The sequence below is a fragment of the Dreissena polymorpha genome, chromosome 11, assembly GCF_020536995.1.
Source record: "Dreissena polymorpha isolate Duluth1 chromosome 11, UMN_Dpol_1.0, whole genome shotgun sequence".
Taxonomy (NCBI): Eukaryota; Metazoa; Mollusca; class Bivalvia; order Myida; family Dreissenidae; genus Dreissena; species Dreissena polymorpha.
In genome coordinates this window covers 44,340,551-44,361,259 of record NC_068365.1, presented here as the reverse complement: position 1 = coordinate 44,361,259, position 20,709 = coordinate 44,340,551, and the positions used below count along the sequence as shown (strand labels likewise).

At 33.2% G+C, this 20,709-nt stretch overlaps 1 long non-coding RNA gene across 2 annotated transcripts; it reads left to right on the top strand.

The window, feature by feature from the left end:
- The first annotated feature begins 13,344 nt into the window (after window positions 1-13,344).
- LOC127850868 (uncharacterized) lies at window positions 13,345-19,479 on the top strand. Of its 2 annotated transcripts, XR_008035545.1 has the most exons (4): window positions 13,345-13,832; window positions 14,390-14,501; window positions 17,312-17,392; window positions 18,912-19,479. It is a non-coding gene; the product is annotated as an uncharacterized LOC127850868 (long non-coding RNA). The 2 variants fall into 2 exon arrangements; XR_008035544.1 differs by lacking the exon at window positions 17,312-17,392 and having other exon boundaries at window positions 13,347-13,832.
- The last annotated feature ends 1,230 nt before the right edge of the window (window positions 19,480-20,709 follow it).

The window sequence follows — 20,709 nt, the reverse complement described above, 5'->3', positions numbered from 1 at the left end:
TGCGGCGACACGTCATACATAAAACTTTTGTGGTACACTTCCAAGAGATAGAAATCAATGTGTTCAATTTGATTGCAAATTTTCTGTTTGGTAAGTGTTGTTGGCGATTTTCATCGTGGAGTTTTGGAACGATATTAAATTAATCATTGCTACTCAAATAAAGGTTTCATAGAGATGTCGATTTCAATAAATTAGGGTGGCAGTTTGATTTTTATTCCGTAAGTATTAAGGTGCTTCTTATTTCAGTGTCCCATCGGAACATATTACTAACAATTTTGTTTGATGGTTTCAGTTTAAACCTATTTATTTTTGCTCGATTGCAAAGAAAGCCTTAGGCTTATTAAAAAAGCTCTCGAATCTGTTTCCTGGAACTAGAACCAGTACTTTGTGTTTTTTGGTCGATCTAAAGAACGCTCCAACAGTGCGGTTCGAACTCATGAAATCCCGGTCGCTTGGCGGACACCATATTTACTATGGCAAGGCGACCTGAGATGGTTTACAAAACGACCATATTGCTGGTGTAAATATTGGTTCCATACACATCAGTGGAACGTTTTAGCTAGTGCTACATGTGTTCTTCCTTCAATATATGACATTGATATTGACGACATCCTTTTGCCGTATTAGAAACACTTCGCTTCCAAAGCATTTATCATGAAACGACACTTTATATAAAAGAATTTGCATTCATGTGGCTTGTATGACATCGCACAATATTATGTCCCAAATTAAAACAAATCAAAATTGAAACACTGGGTATACCTAATACTATCTATAGAAAAAACTAAAACAATCAAAATAAGTAAACAACAGCCATCATGTTTAACAAAACTACGATTTCCCTTATTTTGTCAAACACGTTTTTAAAGAGAACATTTATTATACCATACATATTTAATACAAATTAGAAATATTATTTCAATGTAGTTACTTACGTTGCGTTTGTATCGTTGGGTTGATTGTTTTGTTAGCTAAAGTTACATGCTGTAGTAAAAAAACTACTGTAAAGACGCACGTTCTGCAACATTATGTTTACGTTTCAAACTGGTGTATGATTTGGCCGCTTTACCTGTCAAAAGTATGTTGAGTCTTATTTTTTTTTGACAACATACAACGTACACAAACATGAAGTACATTTCAAAAAGAGAAACAAACGATTTAATGGAATATTCGTTATTACATTTGTTTTCTTGCGCTTATAAACCAAAGTATTATGTAAACAAATTGTGTATCAAGTGCCAGCCAGAGTATTGCACGGTTCCTTTATATTATATAACAGTCTTCGTGATATTGAATACTAGTTTACTCTTAATCTGGGCAATTATTGTTTTAAGAGACCATGTCAATATCAAAATAATTAGAGATTTACCATGTGCACTTTTGCAAGAATGAACATCTTGCTAATCATTTGTAAGTTATGACCATAAGACAAAGTATGTTTTAATTTAGAGTTTGCTAAAATGGACTACGTAAAGGTTCATTTACAACAAGAGTATAAAGTTCAGGACTGTTTTTTAAATGTATATCATATTCAATAATTATGAGAGCACTATCTTAATTATGTTAGATGGTCGCATAATATATTCTAAACAACTTGAAATGTTAGTACGTGCAATCATGAGGTGAGCCTGTAGCATAGTTTCTACTTAAACATTGTGCGTCCATAGACGTTTAACAAAAAGATGTTTTTATCAAACATAACTAAAATATTACTCATTACCTTTACCAAATGTTCGTTGTTATACTAGCAATTTTTTTAATTTTAGGCATCTTTTTCGTACGTTTTTCAAGCTTACAAATTATCTACTATTGTGACAGTCGGTCAACATGCTTTTCCATTAGCTGCGTACTTATACCGATATCATTACTTGGTCTTGTTTGCTTACGTAGTAATTCCGACAGTTATATAAAGACAATTACTAAAAATTACTTGAAGATTCAGACATATACATTACATCCATTACCAAATAATTTAAAAAGTATACTCAAGGTTTTATAAAATTATTACGTATGGCTGTGATAAGCTGTTATGCGAGCAAAATGAATTTTCATTTAGGTTTTATTTAAAACATTGATTTCGACCTTTGATTTACGGCAATATATTTAATGTTGATTAGACTGGCATGCTTACAAACATTGGTTCATCGCTCTACACGAGTAACCGCTAGCGATTGATAACAATACTTTATATCCTGATTAAGTTTCTGGAAGTTTCCCATTATCAAAGTTGCATTTTATCTATTCAACACTTAACATTGAAATTCCGTTCTAATTAATCTTAATTCTTAAATCGCTACTTGTTTAATAATAATATGTATAAACGTTTGCATGTATTATGGGTTCTAGACTGGGTAATACTTTATGCATACACGTGCATGTAAATCCTAGTATAAACTAGTTACTTACTAAATATACTCCGTACCGCTTTGTAACAGGTATAGAATCCCTACTCATACCTTAGTTCATGGGTACGGAACTTATGAAAGTTATGCAGTATGGATAAATTGTTCTTAAGTGCACAAAACTAGTTTTAAAAACCAATATTAAACAATCAGTAACTCATATTTTTTTCTTGACTATCTACGATAGAAGGTATTTCATATCTTACACAACACGTCTCTGGAAAATGTAACATGGTTAAAGCGTCTGAACAACGGTATAGGATTGGATATCGCCAATTATTTGGTAGATGATCTCAGAATAAATTATCTAAAGCGATAAGAAAACCTCTCGTTTTCTTTTTCTTGCACTCCCTCATGCTTAGGCAATTTATCAAATTTCGTTAATGCTCACAATAGTGTTGCAGGAGAAATACATGAAGGAATATCAATGACGCAGCAGTTTTCACATAAACTGAAAAAAAACTGAAACGGTATCAACCTGTTACATTTGGAAACTGATATGTTGCTGCATCGCTTCATTGATATATGATACTAGTTTCGTAAAACCTATAATAAATATTAATGTTGTATAAAACAGTGTTAAGATAGGTACATACTTCAGAATTTTGAAAGGGATCAGCATGCAGTGAAGTGTTTGGCGTAATGAAAGTGGGACGGAGCCCATACATTTACTGAAACATAATAACCTAACTTTTACCCATGTTCATGTTGAATCTTTTAAATTATAATCATTTAATGGCATCTGCTGTTGCAAGAGTGAAAGCTTATTTAATGGCGCTTTTCGTGGTTAGCAAGTTGCAAATCACGTGATTGTGTTTTTTGAGATGGCAGTCGCCCATACATAGAGAAAACACGAATATTCATGTCCAATACGGTCGATGATTGTAGAGTAACACCTTTTAAGTGCTAATTGTTTAACATATAATGAACTGGAGGTGGTGCATAGGGCGTTGTAACCACAGTCATGAGTTGAGTTAAAATAACAACTGGGCCAACTGCAATGAAACTCATTTTTTAAAATAGTAACTTGGTATATGTGCATTGAGTTTCGATGTCCTTTCGAATACAAGCACTTGTGTACTAAATACAACACTTTCTAACTGGTCAATGGATTGATGATGATAACGATGCTGCTGCTGCTGTTAATGCTTCTGCTGCCGATGATGATGATGATGAGAATGATGAGTATATGTAGTGCACTAGGTACCACACACGTGTACATGATGCCTCAGTCGCAGAAATGCCGTGTCACTAAGGGAACGTTCAGCGGAGCCTCGTCGTATAACCATTGTTGTGTTATTGCAAAGTAAAGTGAATACATGATATTATAGCAAGTCTAGCATAATAATCAGTTTCCTTTTTAATCGTTGATTGCAATTGGAAACGTATGTTAATTGTAAGCCGATTTTAAATTATGTTTGTTCGTGAACAATTGGCAAGACGTCCATAATAGGTTGCAGTATGTTTGAATTGCTTTTCATCCCGTTACAGAATATCATGTACTATTACTATAAATATAATTTTGTTGTATACAGGTCGTCTGTGTCCTAAATGACGGTCGGTTTGGAAACATAATACGGCATGAAGCAATGTTATTATTTATATCCCAAAACACACCAATATGATATTGTGCCATCGTTGCATACACGTACTATACGGAGGCAAGACAGGCGCCTGTGATTCTAAACAGGGAAACACCACAGGGAACATTATTGTTAATATCAATGCAAATATAATGAATGATTGACAGTAACTGTGATCCAGTCTGAATGAGAGCCTTTGTCATTTTAAATTTATCATATTGTCGATGATAGACAACCCTGTGTCTCTTTAATGAGACACATATACATGTACATATTTTTTTAAAGACATTAATTTCCATATCTGATTTACTTTAAAACACATATAGTGTACTAGACACATAAATTATGGCTGTTGTCGTTAACAGAAATTCTCGTCTTAGCATAAATCAAGTTATTGCGGAAAGTGATCTGGGGTGACAATACGCACGTGCATTAATCTCATAAATCACGGCCAAAATGTATTAATGCTTCAAGTGTAAGCTATTGTTTTGAGTATTGCGTATGATGATTAATCCTATTTCTCCTTAATTGTTTCATAATATATTCAAGACGCAAATGGAAGATTATAATACAAGTGTGTAATGTTATATTTTGCTGAGTAATTGACGCTCGCTTTGGGGAAAACAGGCTATTGTGTGCATGGTTTGTCGTCGCAGATTCGAAATGCAGTAAACACAGATTAATAGTTGACGACACGGTATTTATTTGTTATTAAGAGATTTCCTTAAAACGAAAATGTAAAAGCGTGCACATTTTTGATCACAGTTTACTCAGAGCGGTTCAATTGTAAATGCCATAACAAAACATTAAACACTAACATTGGTTCTTGCGTCTCAGATGTTAATGTTTGTGAGTTTGCATCTATAAATTAGATTGTTGTACCAAGCAGATGCTTGATGTGCAACAATTTTCTTCTTTGAATATTTACAATTGTTTGAAAAGGTCAATGTGTGTTAAATAATGCCTATTATAAGTTGTGAATCATTTTTTGGTAAATTAAGTGTACATTTTAATTAGCCTCATCCACCGTTTTCATGTATCATATAATCCTTTTATTTGAATTGTCAAATAACGTTTACCCTGAAATAGCACAAGCATGCATAGATACAAAGATAAACTTATATATATATATAAATTGAATGTTCTCAAAAAATACACTGAACCATAAAATAACACAATTTTATTGTTTTTGTGTGCAGTTCTGAATTGCACGCATTTGCTAACCCATTGCGGATTTATTGGTACAACGTGTGCCATCACAAAACAATCCAGACAGTGACTGGGAATTTATGTTTTCACTGTTGCGCGTATTAAGCTGGTTATATTTTCTGCTTTGCTTGTGAAATATTTCCGTTGAAAATAATAAGTGTTTACGATATGCACCTTGCGCTGATATTGTAACGCTATTTAGTGTATGCTTTACAAAGCATTGAACAGTTCTCAACTATTTCAGTTAAACGCAAGCTTTAAGATTTAAATGTACTCTATAAAACTTTGTGTGCCGTATCCCGAATGTTTCCGGCGTAGTTTTATATACAATATTTTTTTTAATTTACTTGTTAATTATTTATAAAGAAAATATAAATGAATTTAAATACATGAATTCAGTACTGCTATCATCTAAGGTTATATTCGGAACATTATAGGTAACATTTTATATTTATATATATAGATGTGTGTACGTGTGTGTGTGTAAAACTAGAAAATACACACATTCAGTGATCTTTTCTTTTCATATACACGGTGCCTATACCACGTGACTTTTTGACAAAAGCGCGACACAGGCAACATTTTTAAGGATTACTTTTTAAATATTTCACCATTTTTAATGGGATAAAGTGGAGTGCCCGCTCATTCATAGGCGTTTTCTATAGGTTTCATGATTTTATAAAACAAATAAGTATTTTTTCTTACCTGCGTCGCGCTTTTGTTGATATTTTACTCCCCACACAGATCTTAAAAAGTCACGTGGTATAGGCACCGTGATATACATATTTTAAAGCCAAACTAATAATTTGTATCATATTCACCTTTTTTATGTTCATTACAATTGCAGTCACACACAAACGAGCGAACGTTAAAGCATAAGGTGATATCGTTTAAAATCATAATTACTGATTATTGATGATGTCAATAGCATCGTACTATCCATTTTCACAAGAGCGTTTTGAGAATCGCAAGACACTGCTATATTACCGCGCACTTAAAGAACCATTTTGCTGTAGAGATAATTTGTAACGTTTTTTTTTTATTAATAATGTTTAAGTACACGCGTTGAAAAAATATTGTCGACTGAACGTTTGTTAAATTAAAAATGTTGATTTAAAAGAACTGCGCAATAAATGATGTATCATGAAAGTAATATTCGTTGTTTGATGCATAGTAATTTAATTGAAAGTGTTTAAGCTCATCATTTTGATTTTAAAAAGGTTCTAAACTAGGCAAATTATTCGAGATGAACAATGCAAACAGTAATACAAGTTTACGAAAATTTTAACCTAGGTTTACGACAAGCAAAAAACATCAACCTGAAACTCGTAAGTAATGTTGTGGGATGGTTCGGTATATCTCCCCGAACGACACCAAGGACTGGTTATATCCCAGAACACGGACTCGAGAGCGTTTCAATAAGACTGCGGCATTCGGTGCATTCGAACTAAATTAAGTATGTTTGATATAACTCAACATAAACATTTAACATGGTTCTCTATATAATCATTTCAAAAAGAGTTGTGTATGCATACACCGATTTAAAATAAATGTTTATCTAGACCTCAAGACAATTAACTACATTGGCCACTACTTTATTTATAAGATTTGGAAACTACAAATCATATGCAAATACGTTTCCTGCGTTTTAACATTTTGTAAAAATACTAAACTTGTGGTCTTGAACCTACGCATTATTCCATGAAAAATCATAGTCATTTCCGTTTTAATCACAAAGTACTCAACATTGTTAAAATTTGAAATGAATACCTGTGTACTATTTCAGGCTACAAATGCTCAGGATCTTGGGTCATACATGTGTGTTATGGATTAAAGTTGTATACAAATATGTGAATTGTATCTCTTCGTGCAATAATCGGTTACACTCAATGGTATACTGTTTCCTCTTTAATTTTTCATTTAGCTATTTAATGAACGCAGTCCTTGATGTGTAATCCAACTACTGTCCCGTTTATGTAAATTTGACTATAATTCTGTAATTACCAATTAAGTTGGTGTAGAGTGAAATATTCTATCAAAACGTCCATCGTAATGATAATATTATTGCAGTTACATTAAAAGTCTAAATTGTATAAGATAATTTTTAAAGAACTGCATGCCACGTGTACGTATTTTGTGATAACTGTAATAATTGACACTTTTAATTACGCTGCATTACCAATAATTCACGTGATTCTAATACGATCAAAAGCACCCATTGAGACACATTCGCTATTATTATTAAATAGTTAACAAATATTCTCACGGGAAATTCGAAAGAAAAAGAGGCTATTAGTGATATAAAGCTTTCCTCATTTGAACTACAAGATCGAGTAATTCAATCATCTCCATTATCGACTGAGTGCAATCCGGCGTATGCCTTCCACGTTCCCTACTCTTGTTCGAAGAAATATTGACACCGATTGAGTAATCAAATATGACCAGGTACACAACTATCGACTCCAATTTTATAAAATACATTACTGTAGTTAATATGTCCTGAAATTAAATAAGGACAATAATTATTGTAACTCGCAATCCAGTTCACGCGATATTCACATCAGGTTTGTTGAACGGAGGCGTTTAGTAAGACTTTTAATCAGTTTAGTTTAAATCGTTATGAAGTTGACACCAATCAAAGCGCGATAAACTTTATTCAATCGACTTTAAAACAAAAGTTACTATTTCAAACATTATTGTAAATTTGAAATATGTCCTAGATAGATATTTCATCTCAAAATCGATATGAGTCATTCCCTGTGAAAATAAGTTTAATGCATGTGCGTAAAGTATCGTCACAGATAAGCACAGGCTTATCAGGGACGAAACTTTCCGCTTTAATGATATGTTTTGTTTAAAGAAAGTAATTCCTTAACAAAAGTTTTGTTTAGGCGTAATGTCTTGTGATGTCCGCAAAGGCCAATCTTGGACGACAATTTACGCATATGTATTAATCACCTGCTCGTGGTAAATATGTTAAAGAATTCGATTTGCTTAATTAATACAATTGCATTGTTCCTGTGAATGTAGCAAATTTGTGAAGTCATTGATATTTCACCTTTCATACAGTTGTAGTTAATCGTTCCAGACCGTCCACATCTATAGCAGACCGCTACATGTACAAAATTAAAAAAGACCCTATCGCTTCTTCCCGTCAGGCCTCTGCGAAGTGTATCTTACAAGAACGAAATCATGCTACTTTTTTGATAAAGGTGTCGACCTTTATACACTTGTATCAAAATTGTAAAAGTCACGACATTATTGAGCAAGACGTTTCAATTGCATTGGTTGGTCTGCCTTCATAAGCGACACAGGAATTCATTATGTTCCGGCGATAACGCCAACACCATCTGAGCGTACGTATCAAACGGGCTTCAAAAACTATAAATGTAATCCGGTTACCTTTGGATTAAAGTATCAAAATATTAAAAAATCACATTTTTTATACATACCTAATCGCTACAACTATGAAATACTTTAAGCATATGTCGTTATCTACCAAACGGATTGTTATAACTACTTAGTCAAATTCATAAAAAAATATAAAGGGATAATAACTCCGTTTTTTTGCGGTCTATCATTTTTCTTTTATATAGTTTAAGTTGCTAACAGGTGCCCAATAAATGTTATTAACTTAAAACAACGTTCACTTATTGCCAAATGAAACATCTCCCTGATCACCTTACTGATACAGACAGTATTTCTGTACAGGCGGTAAGAGACCAAAACAAAAGTAACGGGGTTTAATTTCTGTTTGATTAGATCAAAACTTGTTTTTAAAGCAATACATTTAATAACAATCGGCAATATACTACTTTTGGTGTATTTAGTTGATTTGGTCCATGCTCTTATTTGGAAACAAATAAGGATAAACTTAAAATGCGGAGTCCATATATGAAACAGATAATACATTTAGATCATGACTGTCAACAATCGATTTAAATACCTGTTCTTCAAGTCAATTAAGGCTATTTAGTTCAAAGGTGATTGGTTGTTCTTAAGTATCGTTGATATACTATTGCACTTATCAGTTGATAAACATGATGCTACTGGAAACATTGTAGTGTATTGTTTTGTACAAATCAACGCACTGATACACGTTTATTTTTTGCAAAATATGACATTTAAGTATATTTGTCTTACATTCCAATTAAACAAATATCTTATTTTTGCAATAAAAATAATTAAAATATGAATAAACTATGTTAACTAATTTGATCTAACACACATACAGCCTTAATAACAAAATACAAGTAAGCAACTAAACACCCACAAAAAAACAGACCAGTAAATGTCATTTTACAGCATAAAGTTAGTCATTAGTTTTAAGGCTTTGGGCTTTTAAGACTGTTGTACTTATTTGTATGTATTAATAAAATGCTTACTAGTCGTTTGTATGAATTAATACTGCATATAGCGGTATATGAGTAGTGTGTGTAAGTATTTTAAAAACAGGTAAAATATCAATATCCATAGTTAACACTTTTTTTACTCATATCTCATTCTCATTTATTTTCTACCGTGACTATACCAGTTTAATAGCTATTTGAATAATAACTTAATATAGAAATACACATTTCAATGTACTTAGTTTATATTATTTTAGGAAAAAAACACATGTTTAGCTGTTCAAAATGTATGCATCTGGTTTCTTATAGTAACATAAACTGTAAATACATCCATTCATTTTGGCAAATGAATCGTTAAGGTCATCAATATCACGAAATGCCAGTCCCTGGAAAATTACATATTGTATATTTGCCTAAAATATTAGTTGCCGGGTTGGATATCGCCGACACTCTGATTGATGGTGTCAGCATGAATGATCAATAGCGACTGAAAACGTCAATCCGTTTGGCTGTATCTCAAACATTACCAATACTTCATGTTTGTTACACTGATTTTAACATTAGTGTTCCAACATTGTGCATCTAAATATGGTATGATAACAGGCGCTAAATCATGCAATTTTATAGAATGTATGATATAAGTGTGCACCGTTGAACCTATTTGGCCGTGGACTGTGTCTGGAATGCCAACTATTAATTGCCTAGTAATTAAATATGTCATAATACTGGCAAATTTAGATAATAACAGAAACGCAAAATAAAACATCAAAACATGTTAATTTATTTCAGTATACATACATTATTACATTCAACGACCTTGATCTGTTTTATGAGCTGTATGACAACACATATATGAGACATTGTATTATATTTAAGTTACCAAGAAAGCAAAACATCAGAAAGATTCCAGATTGCAAATTATAAATATGCAAGATGCATATACTTGTAAATAAGTTTTCAAAGCGTTAAAACATTTTAACGGCTGCATTTTCACGCCGGGTATGCGGATACTTTGATTACAGATTGCACTTCGATACCAACAACAAAAGCCATGCGCGAGAGTTCAGTTATTCAGCTTTTTTGCAATTATGTTCTGTTCATTTGGTTTTCAGACACGTAATCTTGTTTGGTCGATTAATGGTATAGTACTTCGTATTGCGGAGCAAGAAAGTCGTGAAAAAAAAACAGCGGATTATAAAAAAGAGATAAAATTCCATCGATAATCGTCATGAATTCAATGATCAGTACATATTTCAACAAAATAAAAATACTTGGAAATAAATGAAGAACGTGCCAACTAATCGAAATAAAAGATCAATATGTGAATGAATGTTACAACATGATAAATTTTAGTTGAATAACGTATTTGAGGAAATTCAAATGTTTTAAGAGTCGGATGCCAATTTTTCATGGACACTTCTTTTACCGATCATCGCAAAGACAATAGCACTTCGATTCCAGATAACTCGACACTATTTACCAGATATAACACACTCTATTTAGTGAATCAGAAATGCAGAATTCTCTGTGGAATACTGCTAAAGTAAGCAGGCAATAATTAAAAATGTATGTACTGACGTAAATTAAAAACGAATTATCGCAAAATGGTCTTATCCCTTTGGAATATGATAATAAAAGGGAAGGAGAAGTGTAAAGCTCAATATAAAGGGAGTATTCCAATCTCTTTTAAATTTTGTGGCTACGCATTAGTATCGTCTTCATGATGCGTTTCTAATGAGTACCAATGACAATGGATTTTATTAGGTGTATTGGTCGCTTTAAGACCCATTGCTCCCCTTATCTAGAGTCCTGCTATAAGTTCAATTGAACACGGTATTGTTGATCCACATGATCCGTTGTATTTTCAATTCTCTTAATCTCAATTAACCACTTAAATGCAAGTTTATTTTTTAGACAATAATTTTCGGTCGTCACTTGAAATTTATTACTTCAGAAATAAGCATTTGAATCTTATTTAAAATTTGCACTTATAATATTAATTATATAAAAATAATAGTAATAAGATTTTTGAAAACGAACAACGCCATTGGTTATATTTTACATGTGTATGTAATGACGTTATGCATAATTTCCCAATGTGTCGGGCTTGATAATGCAAATTGATTCGTACTTCAAAATGTTTGGTAAAAATAGCCATAATATACATAAATGCATTTCAGGTAGAAGATAAAACTCGGGTATCAGAGTGCCCTTTTTGTTGAAAGTCTCTGTTATCCGAAGTGCCCTATATCGGGAACCAAAGTATCCGCAACTTCATGAATACTACCTATTAAAACATGCTCTATCTTCGTTTATATTTCATTGAATACTATCAAAATTTCAGTATTTGAAGCACAGTGATTACTTTACATGCTGGAATATCAAACAATTTCTTGCTATATTTCTAAGTAGTTTTATTTTGTTGAAAGATTTACTGTTCATCCAGTTTATGCTGTTTTCCGACCGAATTTTCTATTTTTGGGGAAAAAATCTACCATTCTTCCGTGATGTTTTTCTTTGCAATATATTAGGATACACCATTTATAAACTCGACCATGCGCCTTGTCTACAAAACTAATATTTATGATATAACTTTAAAAAAAACTGATAAACTTACCTCTCGCGCGTGGCTTTTGTTAATATCTGGTATCGAAGTGCCATCTGTTATCAAAGTATCCGCATACCCAGCTTGATTTTTTCACTCAAAGTTACCATTTATGGAGCAAACTGTGTTAATTTAAATGGGCATATTACCTTTAACGCAATAACTACATGTGTTAAGCTGAGATTCTTTTAAGTCAAAACTCTCGTGAAATAATCATTCGGGATAAATGTATAGAAAATACCGCGATTGTAATAACGTCCGAAAAGAAAATGATCGAGGGACATACAGTTTATTTGTATGTTGCTCATCTGGCTTTTTAGATGATACACCCGCTGTGTTTTCTATAAACAATTAACATTTTACGTCGAAATGTGACTATTAACCAACGTCTGAAGGGAACAATGTTAAATGCAGTTAATGTCATTATTGTATAATAATATTATTATATAAAATTATATAATAGCCAAGTATATTTCTTATTAAATCGAAGGGATAACAAAAATGCGTCGTTACGATACGTGTATATTAAGGGGTCTGTTTCAATACAGTTTGTTTGTATTTACAAGAGTTCCAATACAACTTTTCTATAAACAAATGACATTTTACGTCGAAATGTGACTATTAACCAACGTCTGAAGGGAACAATGTTAAATGCAGTTAATGTCATTATTATATAATAATATTATTATATTATATTAAATTATATAATAACCAAGTATATTTTGTGTTAAAATCGAAGGGATAACAAAAATGCGTCGTTACGATACGTGTATATTAAGGGGATCTGTTTCGATACAGTTTGTTTGTATTTACAAGAGTTCCAATACAACTTGAATTGTCATTTGTTTAACATCGAAACCAGAAAAGTCGTTTACACGGCAAGAAATAAACACAAAGGGTAAACAATATATCCAAACAATTCCCGAATCGTGGACATCTGAAGCTTATTTTTGTAAGAAAATACTTCATGCGAGGTTGCTATAGGTAGGAACCATTTGGTACATTGATAACGTGTATATGGCGTAGTTGTTTCATATGGAAAGCCAAAGGGGACCCCCGCTAAAATACATATACTTATATAGTAAATATCGGGATTGTCATTTTTCGCGGAACTTTCACTTTCCGCGAAAAACCAATGCCAGCATGGCCATAAAACACTACATACAAATCGAGATCTAAAAAGCGCGGAACTTTCATATATTTTCCGTCGGAGCAATTATTTTTCAACCCTGTAGAAAAAGCGGGCTCAATTAATCGCGCGGAACCTTATTTATCTACTCTGTACAAATAGTAGTGTTTAAAATCGCGCGGAGATTGTAGAATGCTATTTTAAGAAGTCTATTAAAGAGAGAAAATCCAGTAAATACCAGATCCAAAAAGCGCGGAACACAAATATCGTCCGCGAAAATTAAGCATTGAATTACTGTACAAATCTCGGGTTGTTAGGTGTTAGAATCCCTAGTTACCCGAAAAATTTGATTGGATCCGATACTTATAAATAACCAATCAGATACTTTGTAACAAATGCAACACAATCAGTGCGTTCAGTAAGTATAACGTTTCAAGATGGCGGAGCGAATTGCATGGTTATTGTTTCTACTCGATGGATTCGCAGATACTTCGGAAATAGATCAGATTGGGATCAATAACTTTATTGCATACGATCATTTACATGTATTACCTGGTTTGTATTTGTACTTTTTAATATTGTGTAAAACTATCGGATAATTTGCATAATGTTGACAATCGTTAATTAAATGAGCCGCGCTCTGAGAAAACTGGGCTAAATGCATGTGCGTAAAGTGTCATCCCAGATTAGCCTGTGCAGTCCGCACATGCTAATCAGGGATTACACTTTCCGCTTTTATGGTATTTTTAATTTCAAGGAAGTCCCTCCTTACCGAAAATCAAGTTTATGCGGAAAGTGTCGTCCCTGATTAGCCTGTGCTAATCTGGGATGACACTTTACGCACATGCACTAAGCCCAGTTTTCTCAGAACGCGACTGAAATAATAACTTATTGTAATGTAATGTACTTGTGTCTTGTATTCGTTCAGTTGAACGTCAATATATTAATAAATTTATTTTTGTTTTCAACCTATTAATTAAAATAAGGTATTGTTTTTAATCCGTTTTTAGTTTCGTTATAGCTGACCTAGATTAAAACATTTCATCATAAATAAATGAATAAAATTATTAATAAATTTATGTTTTTATAAAATTTATATATAAATTTTGTAGGTGTGTGTTGCCAGTAATGGTTGAAGATATGCCAAACAAATTGTGCCTCTCTATACAGACAGATTTCAGGTCTCAATTTCAACTTCAAAGGTCAACATATCACTGATATCAGGTTTGTCAGCTATTGGTTTGTATTATTCTTATCCACATTGCAGCAAGAACAACTGGATAACTTAACTTTTCAATAGCTATTACATGTAATTTAAATTAATCATGTTTCTAAATCATCCACTAAATGCGGCTAATTCTCCACTTGAAAGTGTTGTATGTTTGAAGTTTTTTGTGACAAAATCTTGGAGTAGATCTATTTTACTCCCAAACTTCCTTTAAGAAAATGCAGCCGCTGTAGTGATGGAAAATCTACTTCTTTAAAATATTTATAAGTGAATAGACCCTTTTCACAATAAGCCAATAGCGTGTAGTCAAACGATTTGCAGAATTCGAGAATGAGGCTTAATGTGTAGAGATTTCTAATAGTGCGTCGCAATATTGCTCTGCTTTTGATCATTTAGCGATTTAATGATATTGCCAACACAAGTTGACTTTGTCAGAATCAGCCGTTAATTACTTAATATATACTTTCCATTTTAAGTGCCAATATATGAAATACATTTTCTTGATTAAAGTACTTGTTTGTAACTTTGTATTCATTTTTTTTGCACAAATTCTGACACTCCAAGTATGGCTTTCAATTCTTAGTGTGTGTAAATTGACAGTCTAAAACTTATTGGATTATCTGACACTCTTTGTTTGCGCATTATTTGGGCGATCGATCAATTATTTTGTTTATTGATAGATCTTGCGTTTAAATGCCCCTGTATTCAGCACAAACCCATAACCTCGTTATGATCAGATACTGTGCAGACAATTACTAAATAACAACGTGATGTCACAAACATAAAAGATATTGTCAACATTGAAAGTCATCTGTCCAAACAGATTGTCAGAAACTAAATACTGTATAGATATTAGCCAGTTTTATCATAATTATAAAGTGCTTTATACCTATATATTTTAAATATTTCAAAAATTTAATGCTAAACATTAGTGTCATTTTCTTCTATTTTATGCTTGATTCAACTCTTACATGTTCAATGATTCATGAAATAGTTCACACACTAATACATCCATACCTTTGAGAATTGTAGTCTTGTAATACTTTGTATTGTATACTGCTAATTTATGACTTCCATTTGTGCAATAATCAATGTTTAGTCTTCAGACCACATTTACTCTGATGCTTATGGGTAACTCGTATTTTTATGCCCCCGGTAGGGTGGCATACAGCGGTTGAACTGTCAGTCAGTATGTCAGTCTGTCCGACCGAAAAAAAACTTTAACATTGACCATTACTTTTGCAATATTGAAGATAGCAACTTGATATTTGGCATGCATGTGTATCTCATGAAGCTGCACATTTTGAGTGGTGGAAGTTCAAGGTCAAGGTCATCCTTCAAGGTCAAAGGTCAAAAATAATAATAAAATTTTTTTTAAGCGGCGCAGTAGGGGGCTTTGTGTTTCTGACAAACACATCTCTTGTTATTTATAAAGATTAAATATAATTTATTAATATACACTAATAGTATTAACTATTATGTCCTTGAATTATTATTTAGGTATTATAATTTTTATATAAGAATTACTTATTAATTTATTGACTTAACACAGCATGTCGTGATGGTTGTCTGTATGCATATGTTTGACTTAATTGTAACCAGTGTCAGTTCGCATTAAAATCTTGATATTCAACGCAATTTGCATAGCAAAAAAAATGCAGTTACACGTTCAGCCTCGTTCTGCAATTCGACGCGTCAGTTGATATGATTGATATCTTAAAATAGTATCGCCTATATAATCGGTGTTCATATTGTGAAACTGGTCTATTATTCGATTATGATTAATTTGATGAATCAAGTTAATTTTTGTTAAATGTCTGTTTAAATATTAAGAAATTTATTTTATAACAATAAAGTAATATATAGGGAATTGAGTTACCTACACATTCTTTTAAAAGAAATTTGAATTGTAAATGTATACTTCATTTATTATGCCCCCCTTCGAAGAAGAGGGGGTATATTGCTTTGCACATGTCGGTCTGTCTGTCGGTCGGTCCGTCCACCAGGTGGTTTCCGGATGATAACTCAAGATTGCTTGGGGCTAGGATCATGAAACTTCATAGGTACATTGATCATGACTCGCAGATGACCCCTATTGATTTTGAGGTCACTATGTCAAAGGTCAAGGTCACGGTGACCCGAAATAGTAAAATGGTTTCCGGATGATAACTCAAGAACGCTTAGGCCTAGGATCATGAAACTTTGTAGGTAGATTGATAAGGGCTGGCAGATGACCCCTATTGATTTTCAGGTCACTAGGTCAAAGGTCAAGGTCACGGTGACCCGAAATAGTAAAATGGTTTCCGGATGATAACTCAAGAACGCTTATGCCTAGGATCATGAAACTTCATATGTACATTGATAATTACTCGCAGATGACCCCTATCGATTTTCAGGTCACTAGGTCAAAGGTCAAGGTCAAGGTGACCCGAAATAGTAAAATGGTTTCCGGATGATAACTCAAGAACGCTTATTCCTATGATCATGAAACTTGATAGGTAGATTGATCATGACTTGCAGATGACCCCTATCGATTTTCAGGTCACTAGGTCAAAGGTCAAGGTCACGGTGACCCGAAATAGGAAAATGGTTTCCAGATGATAACTCAAGAACGCTTATGGCTAGGATCATGAAACTTCATAGGTACATTGATCATGACTGGCAGATGACCCCTATTGATTTTCAGGTCACTAGGTCAAAGGTCAAGGTCACAGTGACAAAAAACATATTCACACAATGGCTGTCACTACAACGGAAAGCCCATATGGGGGGCATGCATGTTTTACAAACAGTCCTTGTTTTGTAGGAATTCTGTGAAACTGTGGCACCATGTTTGGTACGTGAGCGCACAATGTCTGTTGGAAAAAGGATATTGGAATAAGCAAAGGTAAATTTTATGTGAAGGAGGCTTGACAATTGCAAATATGGTTAGTTTTTTGTAAGGCTCGCAGAAAGTGGCCCTAGCCTTCATATGTAAACAAAAAGCTGAAGGAGTATTTATGAAAAATCGTGTAATCAAGTGTGCAATCTGTTACATTTTATTTATTAGCTCATCTATTTTTTTTGAAAAAAAATTATGAGCTATTGTCATCACCTTGGCGTCGGTGTCCGGTTAAGTTTTGTGTTTAGGTCCACTTTTCTCATAAAGTATCAAGTATAAAACTTAGTACATTTACTTTATACCATGAGGGGACTGGGCAGGCAAAGTTAGATAACTCTGGCGTGCATTTTAACAGAATTATGTGCCCTTTTTTTACTTAGAAAATTGAAAATTTGGTTTAGTTTTGTGTTTAGGTCCATTTTAATCGTTAAGTGTCAAAGCTATTGCTTTCATACTTGCAACACTAACTATCATAAAGGGACTGTGCAGACAAAGTTATGTAACTCTGACTGGCATTTTGAAAGTATTATGTGCCCTTTTTATTCTTAGAAAATTGAAAATTTGGTTATGTTTTGTGTTTTGGTCCACTTTACTCCTAAAGTATCATAGATATTGCTTTCATACTTGGAACACTCGCAAATTATCATAAGAGGACAGTACAGGACAAGTTGAATAACTCTGGTTGTCATTTTGACGGAATATGGTCCTTTTCTTACTTAGTAACTTTGAATATATGGTTAAATTTTGTGTTTTGATCTACTTTACTTCTCAAGTACCAAGGCTATTGCTTTCAAACTTCAAATACTGTCATGCTATCATAAGTTACTGTACCTGGCAAGTTGAATTTTACCTTGACCTTTGAATGACCATGACTCTCAAGGTGAAATTATTAAATTTTGCTAAAATTTCCATAACTTCTTTACAAGCCTTACAAAGAAACTGTTACCTGACATACCACAATAGACTACCCAAACCACCCCCCCCCCCAAAAGAAAAAAGTACTTTTTTTTTCATTTTGAAAGATCATCTAATAAATGACCACACCCTCACACTATACCCCCCGCCCATTTTTTTTAAACATGGCTAAAAAACACAAATATTTATTTTTATCATTTTTTCATTTTTAAATGACAACACCACCACACTATACACCCTTCTCCACCCCACCTCTCCCTCCTTTGTGATTGAAGTATTGAGATAGGTCCCTTCAACTTAAAAAAAAATAGATGAGAGGTCTGAACCCGCAGGGCGGTGCTCTTGTTAACAATCAAATGAGACGTAACTTAGAAGCTTCACTTCATTTACTTTGTCAGGCTGGCGTAGTGGATATGGTGTACACCTAGTGATGGGAACATTTTGGGTTCAACCCTGTTTATTAGCGGTCTCTTTATCTTCATATATACAAAGTACTGATTATTCCCAGAAAACGGACTCTAGAATGTCTTAATAAGCCTAAAGCTTTCAATGCAATCAAGCATAATTAATATGGCTAAACTCTAGCATGAATTTTACTTTTGTATTTCAGGGACTCAACATTACACAGTCATTTCAACATGTAGAGTCTTGTCAGCAATGATGGAGCAGTACATCAGATTTCCAGAATCTCGTCATGAGCTGAAGATCATTGCCTATGGATTTCATGAATGATGTAAAATGATTTGACTGTTGATGGAACCCACAGTGCATGTCCTGCTTCAACATCTGAGCATAGGTCCTTGTATATCAGCAATTTAGTTCTTCAAGCAGTCTGTGACAGTAACTTGAAATGTTTGGACATATGCCCTGGATGGCCAAGTTCTGTGCATGATGCCCATTTAAATAGGAACGGCCCAGTGGCGCATTAAATGGACAATTTTTCTAATGTTCTCCTGGATTCAGCTTACCGCCTGACAAGAAATCTTTCTTTTTGTTCCGTATCGAGGCCATGGACATTTGTATCATTTGCAAAAGATACTGCGATATTTGTGCCTTTGTTCATGCTTTATAGTTGATTAACAATTGGAAGCCATAACCTGTTTTATAGGATGGTGTTAGTGGGACAATGAATTTTGTAAAGATTTAAAGACTGGAAAAGATAATTAAAAGTCAAAAGAGTTCTGCTATTGTTAAGCATGCTTTATTGATTTGTAATGTTAAAAAGATAGCATTATTAACAGAATAAAATGTCCATAATTTGAATATTCTACTGTTTTCAGCAACATTTAATTTGATATAGTACAAAATGCTGCATCATGTTATATCATGATCCGTTTTGTGAACAATGACCTTTCAATGTATATTTAATAATTTGTCAATGGATGTTACACGCTTTAGCCCTACCATTAGCCCAAACAGGTATTGCTTAGGAGTTTTGCCACCTTTTAGAGAAAAATACTTCTCAGAAACAATTGCATTTTGGAAAGTCTATGGCTAGTAAAATTTTGATTCCTTTTGGATACCCAAGGTTACCAATTTATGTTTAATGAATTTGCAATGAAAAGCTTTGACAGAACATAATGTCACAGAGTCGAACACGTGTATGGAATAAAGTGGAAGTTGATTTAATGAGTAATACACATTATATGCTTTTTTGAATAAAAGTTTGTGTTTTCACTAAAACTGCAAACATAGTAAGCTTTAAGGTATTGCAACTAAATAAAAGATTCAGATTTAAATTGTATTATTTGAATGTGCTGTCTAATACATATGAGCCTCGCTCTGTGAAAAAGTGGTTTAATGCATGAGCACTCCAGATTAGCCTGGGCAGACCGCACAGGCTAATCAGGGACGATACTTAACGCACATGCATTAAACCCCTTTTTCACAGAGCAAGGCTCATATATGTTCAATAAACCAAAGATAATCAAACACAAAATGAGACATTTAACCCTGTACCACTCAAAAACGCACTAAGACACATTCGAGAATAAATTTAATTTTACACCTTTCTTACTATATTAAAGTTTTAAAGGCTTTGTTTCCAACCTATGGATACTGATGAGCAGCAAACAGCATAAAACCTGAACAGATTGTGAGTTACTTGCAGGCTGTCCTGGTTTTATGATGTTTGCATGTAGAAATTTTAAAATTTCCTCAGAGCAGGAAAAGGTTAATAATAACACAACAGCAATTATACTAATTTTTAAGACTTCATACTTATGCAAGTAACTTGCAACTGTCTAACCAAAATCGGAGATGGCGGAGGGCAAAATTAATGGCTGTGCACCTTGAATTATCTATTCATACTCATACAATATAATGTTGATTTACAGTATCTTGTACAGCATGCATCTAATACTACAGCCAAATTTGCTTATAAATAATATTACAAGAAACACAAGTCA